Source organism: Elephantulus edwardii, unplaced genomic scaffold, assembly GCF_000299155.1.
Source record: "Elephantulus edwardii isolate Elephantulus edwardi_28Jun2011 unplaced genomic scaffold, EleEdw1.0 scaffold00359, whole genome shotgun sequence".
NCBI classification, from domain to species: domain Eukaryota; kingdom Metazoa; phylum Chordata; class Mammalia; order Macroscelidea; family Macroscelididae; genus Elephantulus; species Elephantulus edwardii.
Window position 1 is genome coordinate 462,335 of NW_006400109.1, and position 13,845 is coordinate 476,179.

Consider the following 13,845-nt stretch of genomic DNA (forward strand, 5'->3'; position numbering starts at 1 on the left):
ATTCATAGCAACCCTATGTACAACAGCCCTGAAACCTGCTCCATCCTGTGCCAACTTTATTGTTTCCGACACACCTACCCCCATTACTCAGTTACTATATCAGTCCATCACATCGATGGTCTCCCTCTCTCCATCCCTCCAGCCTTCCAAGAATGAGGTCCCTCTCCCAGGACTGGTCCCTCCTTTCAACATGCCCAAAGTACATCAGACGAAGCCTCAGAATCCTTGCCTCCAAGGAGCAGGTTGGCTTCACCCTCTTTAGTCTGTTAAAAGAAACCCTAGTATGATCTTGTTTATATATAGTAAATATACAGCAACATCGTATATAAAGTAGTATGTTGTTGTGTGTGCTGTAGAGTCATAACTGACCTCTAGGGGACCCTCTAGTGGGTTTTCAGAGGCAGTTAATCACACTGGAGGAGATTTCCCATCCTTCTACATAGTAGTGAGGATATGAGAGCCAAAGTGTTCATCCTTTCCTCATTTTCGCCTCTCCTTCCATTCTTTTTTCCAGTAAGCAATCAAGAAATGTCTGAATTCTAGAGAAAAGATATGTCGAAGACCTTTAACATCTATTTCTCCCTGAACATTGTAGAGAAATCACTGCAAGTTGATGAGGCCTTGGTCTTAGCCATTTTGCAGAAAAGCAGATCTAATGATATCTTTCTATTCCTTTCAGTGCAACCAATTAATGCATGTGTGTCTCTGTAATGATTTTCTTTTGAACCATCTCAGAGCTTGGTCATGCCTCACTCCCCGTCAGCTGGTCACTAACTGCATGGTCACTTCTTCAGGGAAGCATCACCTCTATATATCCAGCCATCTGTGGATTATTCTCATTCTTCTGTGTCAAAAGAAATTCTGTATAAAATGGGAAAAAGAAAAGGAGAAACCACTGTGGGCAAGAAATTAGACATTAAAATATCAGGGTAAGGTTATAGCTCCCTGAGCAACCATAACCAGGCCACAAATGCATACATTCAGGCATCATTTAGTTGATCCAGCCATTTCCCTGCCCCCCACCCCCAGCTTCATTTGCACACACAAAGGATCTGAACTGATTTTCTTTGGAAACCAAACTCTGACTTTCTTGGTTTATCCACAGTCAGGTTGTATGAGCCTCATTTTAAACTCTGCTTCGGGTTTGCCTTGCCTTCCTGTTACACCTTCCTCGTCCCGTTCCATCTGGCAGCCTCTAGTTAGGACCAAAGGACTTCAGAGAGCTTGACTGACAAGCCAGTTGCAGAAAGTAGCATGGAAACCCCCCAGATGCAAAATCTAAGGACTGTGGGACTAAAATCCTCATTTTCTTAATAGACTTAACCCAAGCAGTCTTTTTGACTTTTGATTGTTTTATTGGGGCCAGAGGTAGGCAGTGTAGAAATACTGCCTATGACATATTAGAGTTGAGAATCATCTCTGAAGAAAAAACAACTTGAGTGTAAGTTGCTGTTGAATTGCCATCATCAGAAGGGCTGTACATCCAGGATATAAGAATGTCTTGTGTGTCGTGTTGACACAATGGGTTGGCATGTGAATGGCACCTAAATGATGTCACCCATTCATACACAGTCTAGCATAGTGTTTAAAAAGCCCTCACATTACCCCAAATTGTCTATTGGTACAGTTGGATGATCTAAGTGAAACTGGTTTTTAGAATTGTAAACTCTGAGTCTTTGCATCCCCTAAAAAACTTCTAGAAACAACATTTCCAGAAACAAGTAAGATTTGAAAACGTCCACAAAACACTCCCCCCGTGAGGACCTTTTCATCTCTTTTGCACTCAGCTTTTTCAAACAAGTGGAAACTCAAATCTGCCTCCAGATCTTAAAGAAAAGATTAAAGTGGTTGTTGGAATTTGAGAAAAATGAGAGTTAAATATATTCCGTTATCTGAGAAAATTTGAAAACATATAAATGGGAGCATTCACAAAAAGTGATTACACCCGCCAAAAGCACAAAAGCAACAAGACTTTAAATCACACTATGTTTTGGTTAATGTTCCTCAATAAATTACAGGATGAAGTCTGTGTTTGACACTTTTGTTCTCACACCGGCAAGTTCTTCGATGAATGACATTCTCTAGATTAGAAGCTACTAAGAGTATTCAAAGTGCATTACCATAGTGCTTATGTTTCATTTATTTCTTTTGGGAGATAAATTGTTTTTTTTATATTGTTGTTTTGCTTTGTTATTTTTGTGTTATTGTCATCGAGTAGAGCATGACCCATAGCCACCCAATGAACAAAAGGCCTGAAACCTTTTTATAACTATCGTTGTTTTTCAAAGTTCATAGAGCTTCCAGAGACATGTTGTTTAGGAAGTGAATGTCAGTGCTCAAAATGACTAAATAAATATTAGGTTGAACACAGAAATACTGGCTGAAGTACACGTATACATTTTTAGATCCCTGGAAATCAATGATTTTAGTACATTATTATGACACTAATTTCCCTAAGAAGAGTTCAGAAATTATTTCACAGGAATACCAAAGTTTCTTTTTCATTTTGGGAATAAAATTGTCATGTAGAAAACTTCCAATGTTAAAAATTTTTTTTAAAAAAAGAAAAGTTCCAATGTTACAAAGGAGAAAGTGCAACTTCTAAAAGATTGTTCATTGCAGTCATTGCAGCAGTATGTTTTAAAAGGCAAAGGAAAAACTAGACTGTCAGTAATGCGTGTGAAAAGGAGATGGGATTTCTAATTGACTATAAACTCAATCTATCCTCTGGTGGTCTAGTACTAAGCTACACTACAAATCCAAAGACACTGTTCCAATCCAAGAAAGAAGAATGGGCAATCTCTTCCCATGTGATTTATTGCCTCGGAAAACCTCCTGGAGGCTCAGCTATGGGTTTGTTCAGACTCATTGGTACTCAATAACAATAGTACAATGACCTCTTAAGAAGGTTGGGGTTCACAGTCTAACGTAGCATCACTAGAACATGGGGCATCAAGCAGGGAATAATCTTAGATCCACTCTCACACCTTGGCATGTAGGCAGGAGATGGACATTAACCTGGGCAAGGTGAAGGGATGAAGAACGAGAGGAAGCATCTCAACGAGATGAACTGGTGGTGACGGCAGCAGTGGGCTCGAGCGTGTCAGAAATGATGAGGACAGCACGGGAAAGAACAGGTCTGTTTTCACAGGGTGTCTGAGTTGTACTCAATTAGATTGTACCTAACAACGACGACATGCATGAAGGCTGGAGAGCCAGTAGTAGAACTGTTGCCTTCCATGTAAGAGACCTTTGCCCCCCACTCCAATTGTCACCAAGGGTTCACATGTAGCAAATGCCAAAGAGGGTCCTGCTAGAGCTTCCAGCATAGGGTTTCAAACTATTCATTCTGGTTTGACCCCCTGCTGAAAGTTCTCATTACCCAGATGCTGAATCAGAACTTACAGTTTAACGAGATCCCCAGGTGATTTTTTTTTAATTTTTTAAAAATAATTTTAATGAGCATTTACAGAGATTTTGGATTTCCATTCATTCATTGCTGCACTTCTCTCCCCACCCATCCCTCCCCAAGCCCCAGTTCGCTCCTCTCTTTCAAAAGCAAAAGAAAGACTCCCTCCCTGGGACACAGTCCCCCCGCACCCCTCCCACCTCCCCAAGTACATTCCCCTATGCAACCATAATTGTGGACTCTTGTGATAACCATAAGACCCTATCATACATACATCGCTTTTAAATTATTCACTCCCTCATCTGTTTCAGGGCAGTATACACAATTTATCCAGTTTTTCTCAGTCTTACCCCAACCCTGATATCAGTCCCATTATACAACAGTGGTACCATGCAATATTTGTCCTTTTGCATCAGGTGATTCTTATGTAACAATTTCCTCAGAGAATTTACACATAGGCCAGCATATTCTTTTGTTGTTTTGTTTTTATTTCCATTCATTCATTGTTGGACATTTCCCTCCCTGTTCACTTCTCCCCTCCAGTTTGCTTTTCTCTTTGAAAATGAAAAAAACATCTTACATTGTTATGCAATCCCTCCCTCCCCAGTCCACTTTACTATGCAGCTCTTATTCTGAACTCTTATCATGCAGAAAATACCTAATCATATATTCCTTTTAAACAGTTCTCTCCCTCATCTGCTTCAATGCAGCGTACATTATTTATCCTTTCTTTTTCTTAGGTTCCCCTCAAACCCGATGTTAGTCCTGTTTTACAACAGTGGCACTAGGCAGTATATGTCCATTTGTGACTGAGATATTTCATTCAGTATAATGTCCTCCAGGGTCACCCCATTTTTAATAATATTTCATGAGTTCCTTGTTTTTTAATGCAGCATAGTGTTCCATTGTGTGAATATACCACAGCTTCTTTATCCATTTGTTTGTTGATGGGCACTTGGGTTGTTTCCAACTCTTGGCTATTGTGAACAAAGCAGCCATAAACATGGATGTGCATATATCTGCTTCAGTGGCAGTTCTGGTTTCTTTAGGTTATATTCCCAGCAGTGGAATTGCTATGCTAGCATATTCTAAAAAAAAAAAAAAAGAAAAGAAAGACAAATTCATACAATATTCAGATGAATTTCTCATAGATCCCCAAGTGATTTATCCCAGAAAAAAAGTTACCTGTGTATCTCATTCAAATGTAATCTCTGCTGGATATTTGAGGTAGAATGTAAATAGCTCGTAAGCTAGGATTTGAACTGTAAGGAACCACACTTAAATTCTGAAGGCAGATCAGGAAGAATGGCCTGCTGATAGACAGTTGACACTTGAACAATACAGGTTCTGGCTGTGCAAGTGACATGTACAGACCCCCCCCCCACACACAGACACAGACACACACAGAGACACACAAAGAAAGACACAGACCCCCCCCCCACACACACACACCCCGCCGCCCCTTATTGCTACTTTGATGAACTCAGTGTTACTGCTCCTCTTTGTGGTCAGAGTTCGTCTCACGTCGAGACAAGTAATGTTATTGGGAGGTATTCAGTGGACACTGACAACACTTGTTCTTACAGTGCTGTCATTGTGTACTGTCAAGTTGAAACCCACTTACAGCTGACCCTCCTGCAGGTTTTCAGAGGCAGTTAATTGCACAGGAGGAGATTGTTCTCTCACTGAGCAACTGGGGGATTTGAACCACATGCCTTCTACATTGTAGCACAATTTTTTACCACTAGGCCAACAGCAATGGAGAAAAGTATCTGGCTGTAAGAAAGGTCTTGTAGTTCAGTGGTGTTCAAGGGTTACCTATAGCCCCTAAAACCAGCCATTGGTAACCCTAAGGAACATACCAGGCTGACGTCATTTGTGCATGGTAGGACCTTGGGGCTGACTTGGTGGCAGCTGACTCCACTGTCACTATCACCACCACCAAATACAGTTGTTGTTGTTGTTAGTTATCATTGAATCAGAAGTGATTCAGACCTGACGCCACTCTCACTCTCACCACCACCACCACCACCACCACACATAGAGTTGTTAGGTACCACTGAGTCAGAACTGACTCAGACCTGATCCTCTAGTGGGTTTTCAGAAGTGCCACATCATTTGGGAGGTGGTTCATCCTTCTTCCACAGGCAGATTCGAACTATGTGCCTTTGGGTTAGCAGCACAATTCCACATATGTAGTAATGCTGAGGAAATGCAACTTTTCCTCAACGCACTGAAAACTGGGGCCTTGACATGGAAGCATGCTCAGTGAAACAGATTTGAGGACAGAAAGGCAAGACAGGAAAGAGAATATGCTCCAATGATACTTCTTTCTGATCATCTTAACCAAAAAATAATCTGTAAACAAGTTCATGCAGATTTTCCTCCACTAAATTTTGTTTGATGACTCTATACTCCTTCTGTATTCTTTTAATGCCTCCTGGATCATTTACTAATCTTCCCAAAGCATCCTTAAGTATTGCAACATGAGGCTTGAATTTGTTCTTCAGTTTCTTTGGCTTAAGTAATGCTGAGCGAGCTTGGCCCTTTTGGTTGTCTGACTCTAGCTCTTTTGCTCATTTTTGTTATAGTACTTTGTTTTGTCTTCCCATGCTGCCCTTGGAAATCTTCTGTTTAGCTCCTTAACTTCTTGATTTCTTCCCTTTGCTTTGGCATCTTGGCGTTTTAGTGCAATATTCAGAGTTTCTTCTGACATCCATCTTGGTCTTTTCTTCCTTCTCCATCTTTGTAATGACCTTTTGCATTCTTCCTGGATGAGACTAGGCTGCCTTGGAGACAAGGATTCTGAAGCTCCATCTGACATACTTTGGGATATTGTAAAGAGGTACGAGTCCTTAGAGAGGGACATCATGCTTGGAACTGGGCGGGGACAGTGCAAGAGAGTAAGACCCTGGATGAGATGCATTGAATAGTGACCGGTAATGGGGAGGAGGGGGTAGATGTGTCAGAGACAGTGAGTCTGGCTTCAAGATAGAACACATTTTGGAGCTGTTGTACACAGGGTTGTTATGAGTGGCAAGCATCTCAATGGCACATAATAAAAAATTTTATTTTGTTGTTGTTGAAAATATACACTGAAAAACATACACCAATTCTATAGTTTCTACATGTACAATTTAGGAAACACTGAAGACATTCTTGCTGGTCAACAATTCTCACCATTTCTAAGTAGTTCCTTCCATGAGCATAAATCCCCTGTCCCCTAAGGGTCCTAGCTAATTCTTCAAGTTACTATTGTCAGTTTCATCTCATACAGATGGTTCTTAGAAGAGCATAATGGAAGATTTAATTTAGAAAAAAAATTTGGTCTAATTTTTAAAATCTAGTTTAGATTTTAGAAAGATTTCTTCAGGGAATAGTTTTGGTTTAAAATGTAAAGTTTCCCCTGGCAATAGTTTCAAGGGTGTTTTTGAGACAGGGCAAGTTAACTCATGTGTATCAGCCATAAGCGATTTATCACAAGGCCCAGGACACCCTACATAAGCAGCAGTGAGTCCAGCTAACACAGACAGCTCTGGGTGCTCCTACCTGATAAACCGCAGTGACAGTTCTTGGTTTAAGGTACCGGAAAGACCGAGCTGGTGCCGCAAATGAGCAGAAGCAGAAGGAGCGACCACTGTATGACTTTTCAGAGGGGATAGGAGTGAGTGAAACAATCAAAAGGAGATCGAACCCAGACCCACAAAGAAGAAACCTACAGCATGAGTCCTGTGACCATCAAGCTGTGACAAGAAACTTAACTGGGCTCACTCCATCCTGAAAGTCATTGGCATGTGCATCTTGATTTGCGTAGTCCATTTTCCAAGAAAACTCTGCCTTGCCTTCCCTTCAAAAGAAAGTAACAGAGCCCTTTCCCATGCTCATAACCTACACATGCTCCTGCAACGTTTGCCTTTCTGGAATACCTTGTATCAAAGCCACTGTCTCCTTTTCTCTTATACAGGAAAGAATGAAGTCTGCTCATCCAGTTATCTCCTTTGAGTATTTTTACTGAAAGCAAGGCGAAGACACTTTGAGTACGATTGAGACCTTTATGATAACATTTTTTGGTTTTTTTGCTTTTAATTGTCATGAAATTGATTCTGAGCTATGCTATTCCATGTGTAGAATTGCTTTTTATGCTTTTCAATATTCTGACCTTTCTGAAGCAAATCGCCAGGCATATCTGGGTGGGTTTGCACCTTCAATCTTCGGGCAAGCGGCCAAAAGCTTAACCATTTGTACCATCTAGGCACTTTGGCGGTCAGAGATTTGCTTATAGATAAAATTATCCCAAAAGGTTGCTTTTAATTGTTCTAAGACTATATAGAACACAACAGTCACCAACCCAACATTTTCCCAAATGTGCAGTTTAGTGATATCATTTATATTAGTCATGTTTGCAATGGTCACAAATGATCACGGTCAACTTTTCTATCTTCAGAAACAGAAGCACTCACTACTTCTTAAACAGCAAGTCCTCTTGCACAGAAACTGTGCTTTGCACGTTGTGCTGCTTACTGTAGAGTTAGTTGTCAGTTCAAATCCACCAGCCTGTCTGAGGGAGAAAGATGAGCATTCTTGCCCCACTCCCCCCATCCCCAAAGGTTTTCAGGACCGGAAACCTCATAAAGTGTTGCCATCAATTAGAATCAACCTCACGTGGGTGGGTTTGGTTTGGACCAACCCAGTAGAGGCTCTGTGGAGCTCTCGTGGCTGAGTGGTAAGAAGTCACGCTGCCAACCCAAAAGTATGCGATTCTAATCCACCAGCTGCTACTCCAGGTAACGATGGGCAATCTCCTTCTATGTTATTTATTGTCTCTGAACATTTGCTCCACAACAACCATAAAGGATTTAATTTTACAGCTCTGAGCCCACCTTTCTCGTATCAAGCACCTGTAATTGAGTTCACATGATTGTGATCACCAGGACAGTCACAGAGTGGATTTTAATTTTTTTTTTCTCACTTCAAGTAAAATTAACTCATATAAATACTCAAATGCTAGTGAAACACAGTAAGCTTTCTCTGGAATGTAAAACTAATGGGATACAAGTTCTTGTTTTTGCATGGTGGGGCTCTTACAAAAAGCCTTCTACCAGCACTAGTTAAGTAGTGAAGTAAGATGCTCATAATTGCAAATTTTACCAAAAAATGCTAGTAGCAAAACATACTGATCACAGAGCAGAAGTGTAAAAAGTTCAGTTACATTGTGGGTGTACAAATTAATGATGTTGTTTTGTTGAGTCGGAACCGACCCATAGCTGACCATCCAGTGGGTTTTCAGAGATAGTAAATCACACAAGAGGAAATTGTCCACCTTCACGTGGAGCAGCTAGTGGATTCAAACCACCTGCTTTGGGGATAGCAGCGCAGCCTCTTCCCCCTAGGCCACCCACCATCAGGCAATTAATGTTGGGGAACAAAATGTCTATGAATGGCTGGATGAAAAATTAATTTGCTCTGTCAACATTCTTTCAGATTCAAGTTTTAAAATGAAAGAAAAATATAGCAAACTTCCTTTGCTTTTCTAAATGTCTTGATTTCTTCTGAGGCCTTAGGTCCTCAGATGAGAGCATAACATGGCCATAAGCTTAGTTCAGGGAATTTATGTTTACTTCGATGCATCTTCATCTACTCTTCTGTTTTTCTTATGAAAATGCCCACAACTGCACCAAGCATGATGTCTAGTTGAGAAACTGGCCCAAATCTCTATCTCTTGCCCCTGGAGCCACACATCCTGTCAATGTGACTTTACAGCTTCTCTCTTCAAGAAGGTGAATTCGTTTCTCCACCTCTTAGATCTGACCTAACGTCTTAGCATGCACTGGCCAAGAGAATAACACAGAAATGGCAGTGTTTCAATTCACAGCCTAGTCCTCCTGAGGTCTTGAACACTTCTGTTCCCTCTCTGGCTTCCTGATTCTGCTGTTGCTATGTACAGGAGAAGCTGGGGTAACTGGCTGCAGAATAAGAGATTATATGGAGGAGAACTGAGTAATCTCAGCCAGCATCTTCCTAGGCCAACCAGCCTCCATTTGACCTTCCAGCTGATGGCAGATATAAAAGCCCAGAAAACCTCAGTCTAATTGGCCAGAATCATCAGAACCTACCCAAAGACTTCTGAGAAATAACAGCTCATTCTTTCAACTCACTAAGTTTGGGCCTAGTTTGTCATGCAGCACTACCATCAGATAACTGATGGAGCGTCTATGAATGAAACTTTAAAGAAAACAGAACCACAAATGGTAGCTCACGTGCATTCTAGGATGGATTATTCCCATTTATAATCCGAGCATCAAGTGCAAGGCTGGGAGTGATTAGGGTTAACTAAGTAGCCTCCACTTGATTAGAAAGCAAGCTGAAATGTGAGAAATGTATCATTACAGGAATAATAGTGAGTCTGTTCTCAATGATCTTTGAAAAGTATATTGTAGACTTCTAAAGCTATCATGATAGAGATGCTTTTTTTAAAAATTAATTTTAATGAAAGTTTACAGAGACTTTTGATTTCCATTCATTAATTATTGCACTTTTCTCCCTGCCCAACCTCCACTCCCTCAATTTACTTTTCTCTTTGGAAAGGACAAGAAAAATTCTTCTTCCAATCCCTTCTTCCAAGTCCACTCCACTATGCAGCCTTCGTTCTGGACTCATGTCATGACAGTAATACCTAATCATATATATCTTTTAAACAGTTCTCTCCTTCATCTGTTACAATGCAGTGTACATAATTTAGCTCATCTTTCTCAGTCTGCCCACAACCCTGATGTCCCGTTTACAACAGTGGCACTATGCAGTATTTGTCCTTTGACAAATATCTCTTTGACTGAGATATTTCACTCAGCATGATGTCTTCCAGGGTCACCTATTTTGAATAACATTTCATGAATTCCTTGTTTTTCAATGCAGCATAGTATTCCATTGTGTGAATATTCCACAGCTTCTCTATCCATTCATTTTTGATGGGCACTTAGGTTGTTTCCAACTCTTTGTTATTGTGAACAAAGCTGTGATGAACATGGGTGTGATAGAGATGCTTTTAACCAACCTCTACTTAACCTAACCAATAAGCCCAAACTTTGTTCTCACTGCTAACTGAAAGATTAGCATTAGAATCCACCAGCCGCTGTGTAGGATGAAGACCTGGCCCTAAACCTAGTGCAAAGGACATTTGTAAAGTGTTAACGAGCAAGGATGTGATTTTGAGGCCTTGGAAATTTATGGCTCAGTCCTGCTCTTTTAATGTTGATATGCTATCCTTGTTGTTAGGTGCCATTGAGTCAAGTATGACTCATAGTGACCCTAGGAACAACAGACTCAAACTCTGTCCTATTCTGTGCCATCATCATAATTTGACACACTTGAGACCTTTGTTGCAGTCACTATGTCAATCATCTGGCTAAGGGAGGGTCTTCCTCTCTTTCCTGACCTTCCATCTTTCTAAGCATGATGTCCCTTCCCAAGGAATAGCCTTTCCTACCAACATGTCCAGCATATGAGAGATGAAGCTTTGGCATCTTTGTCTTCAAAGGGCATTAGGGCTTCACTTTTTCCAAGACATATCTGTTCTTTTGCCAGTCTTTGGGATAGCCAGCGCTCTTCTCCAATACCTCCTGTCATCCTTACTCATTGTCCAGCTCTCACATGCTTGGAAGGTGATTGAAAGTCCAAGATCTATCGTAAAGTACAATATTGTGAGTGATGGGATATTATCCATACACATACAAGGAAGATTTGTTAATACATCTAATGCTGATTTGTTGTTGTTGTGTGCCATCAAGTTGGAACCAACTTATAAGTGATCCTCCAGTGGGTTTTTAGAGGCAGTTAATTCACATAGGAGGAGATTGCCCATCTTTCTCCTATGGAGCAGCTACTGGATTTAAACTACGTGCCTTTGGGATTGCAATGCAGCATCTTAATCACTAGGCTACCAGAACTTCCTAATGTTGATAAGGGGAAAAATTAACTCCATGGCAGTGGTTTTGCTTTGATTCGGGTATTTAACCTAATCATTGGATTGTCCAGTGCTTCCCATCCCTTCTGGTGGCCTAGTGGTAAGGAGTTGCATTGCCAACTCAAAGGCAAGTGGTTGAAATTGATGGATAATCTCTTTCTATGAGATCCACTGAGTCCGAAAACCTGATAGAGGGCCAGATAATGGTTCTGACTCTGTAAAACATAACAACAACAACACAACATTTAATAAATAATGAGTACCACCCTTGCTCTCATTGGTCAGATCATCTACAAAGAACCTATTTAGAGTAACAAGAACAAGGATGTCACTTTACAGATGACAGTGGCCCTGACCTAAGCAATGGTATTTTCAGTCTCTGCTTACGCATGTGAATACTGGACAGTGAAGAAAGAAGACTGAAGAAAACAGATGCCTTTGCATTATAGTGTTGGTGACATATGTTGCATGTTCCATGGGCCGCCAAAGGAAGGAATGAAGTGATTGCTGCAGAAGGTCAAGGACTTCAGCCTTCAATATGGATTGAGGCTCAATATCAATAAGACAAAGATTCTCACCACTGGGCCAACTGGCAGCATCAGGATGGTGAAGAGATTGAGATTGTGAACAGCTTTAGTTTGCTTGGCTCCATAGTCAACTGTCTTGGCACCAGCAGCCAGGAAATTAAAAGACATATTGTGATGGGAAAGTCTGCTGTTAGGGACCTTTCCAAAGTACTGAAGAGCAATGGTGTCACTCTGGAAACTAAGGTGCACCTGCTATAAGCCATAGTTTGAAATTACTTGCTATGCATCAGAAAGCTGGACAATGACTAGGGAGGACAGAAGGAAAATTGATGCCTTTGAGCTGTGGTGTTGGGGAAGAGTATTAAATATGCCACAGACTGCTAAGAAAATAAGCAGGTTCACCCTAGAGAGGGTTAAACCAGGCTACTCCTTGGAGGCAAGGATTGTGAAGCATTGTCTGACATACTTTGGACATGTTGCAAAGAGGGGACCAATCCTTGGAGAAGGATATTGTGCTTGGGAGGGTGGAAGGATAGTGTTGGAGAGGAGGACCCTCTAAGAGGTAGATTGATTCAGTCACTGGGACAGTGGGGGTAGGTGTGTCGGAGATAGTGAAATTGGCACAGCACAGAGCAGAATTTAGGGCTGTTGTACATAGGGTGCCTGTACATGAGTCACAGGTGACTCTAACGCACATAACAACAACAACAACAACAAAAAGGAGAAATGCAGTCAGAATGCTCCTTAGAAGAAGAGATTTTGTCTCCCCTACATTGGGAATTTATCCAGAGGGGCCAGTCTCTGGACAAAGGAATGATGCTTGGTAAAGTTGTGAGCCCATGAAAAAGAGAACCCTCGGCAAGTTGTATTGACACAGTGAATACAACGATGGGTCCAGCACATCAGAAGTCATGAGGGTTACATAGGATGGGCAGGCTTTTGTTCCCTTATATGGATCAGTTGTGTGAATGTTGCTATGACACAGAACCAACTCCACAGCAACACGCAACTCCCAACCACAGCAGCAAACACTTTCCAGGGAACTTTCACCGCTAATAGCTATGTTCTCCTCACAGCTTTGAACCCAGTTCATTCTAATCCAAGGCCCTGCTGAGAACTTGTATTTCTATCCTGGATATTTTGAATTAGAATCTGCATTTTAGTAAGATTCCTATGAAGTTGGTTCAGGGTAGGACAAGGATCAGAGCTTCTGTTCATAGGGTCACCATGAGTCTTAGTTGACTCAAGGCACATAACAACAAAGCATGTACATAAGCACCAGCTGGGGCCCTATAAGAACCACCTGGGAATCTTGTAAAAATGTAGATTCTGATTCAGTATATCTGAGGTAGTGGTTGTTGTGTGCCATTAGCTGACCTTGGAATGAATTTTCAGAGACAGTAAATCCCATGGGAGGAGACTACCCATCTATCTTCCATGAGCAGCTGGTAGGTTTGAATCGTACACTTTTGGAATTGTAGCACAATTTTTTTTTTGTTATTTAAAAAAAAATTAATTTTAGCTTTTCTGAGAAAACACCAAATGGCGGATGACGCCGGTGCAGCGGGAGGGCCTGGAGGCCCTGGGATGGGAGCCCGCGGCGGTTTCAGCGGAGGCTTCGGTAGCGGTCTGCGGGTCGGGGCCGTGGAGCTCGAGGAGGCAAAGCCGAGGACAAGGAGTGGCTCCCCATCACCAAACTGGGCCGTCTGGTGAAAGATATGAAGATTAAATCATTGGAGGAGATTTAACTCTTCTCCCTGCCCATCAAGGAATCTGAGATCATCGACTTCTTCCTGGGCATGTCCCTCAAGGATGAGGTGTTGAAAATCATGCCAGAGCAGAAGCAGACACGTGCTGGCCAGCGGACCAGATTCAAGGCCTTTGTTGCCATCGGAGACTATAACGGCCATGTTGGCTTGGGCGTCAAGTGCTCCAAGGAGGTAGCTACT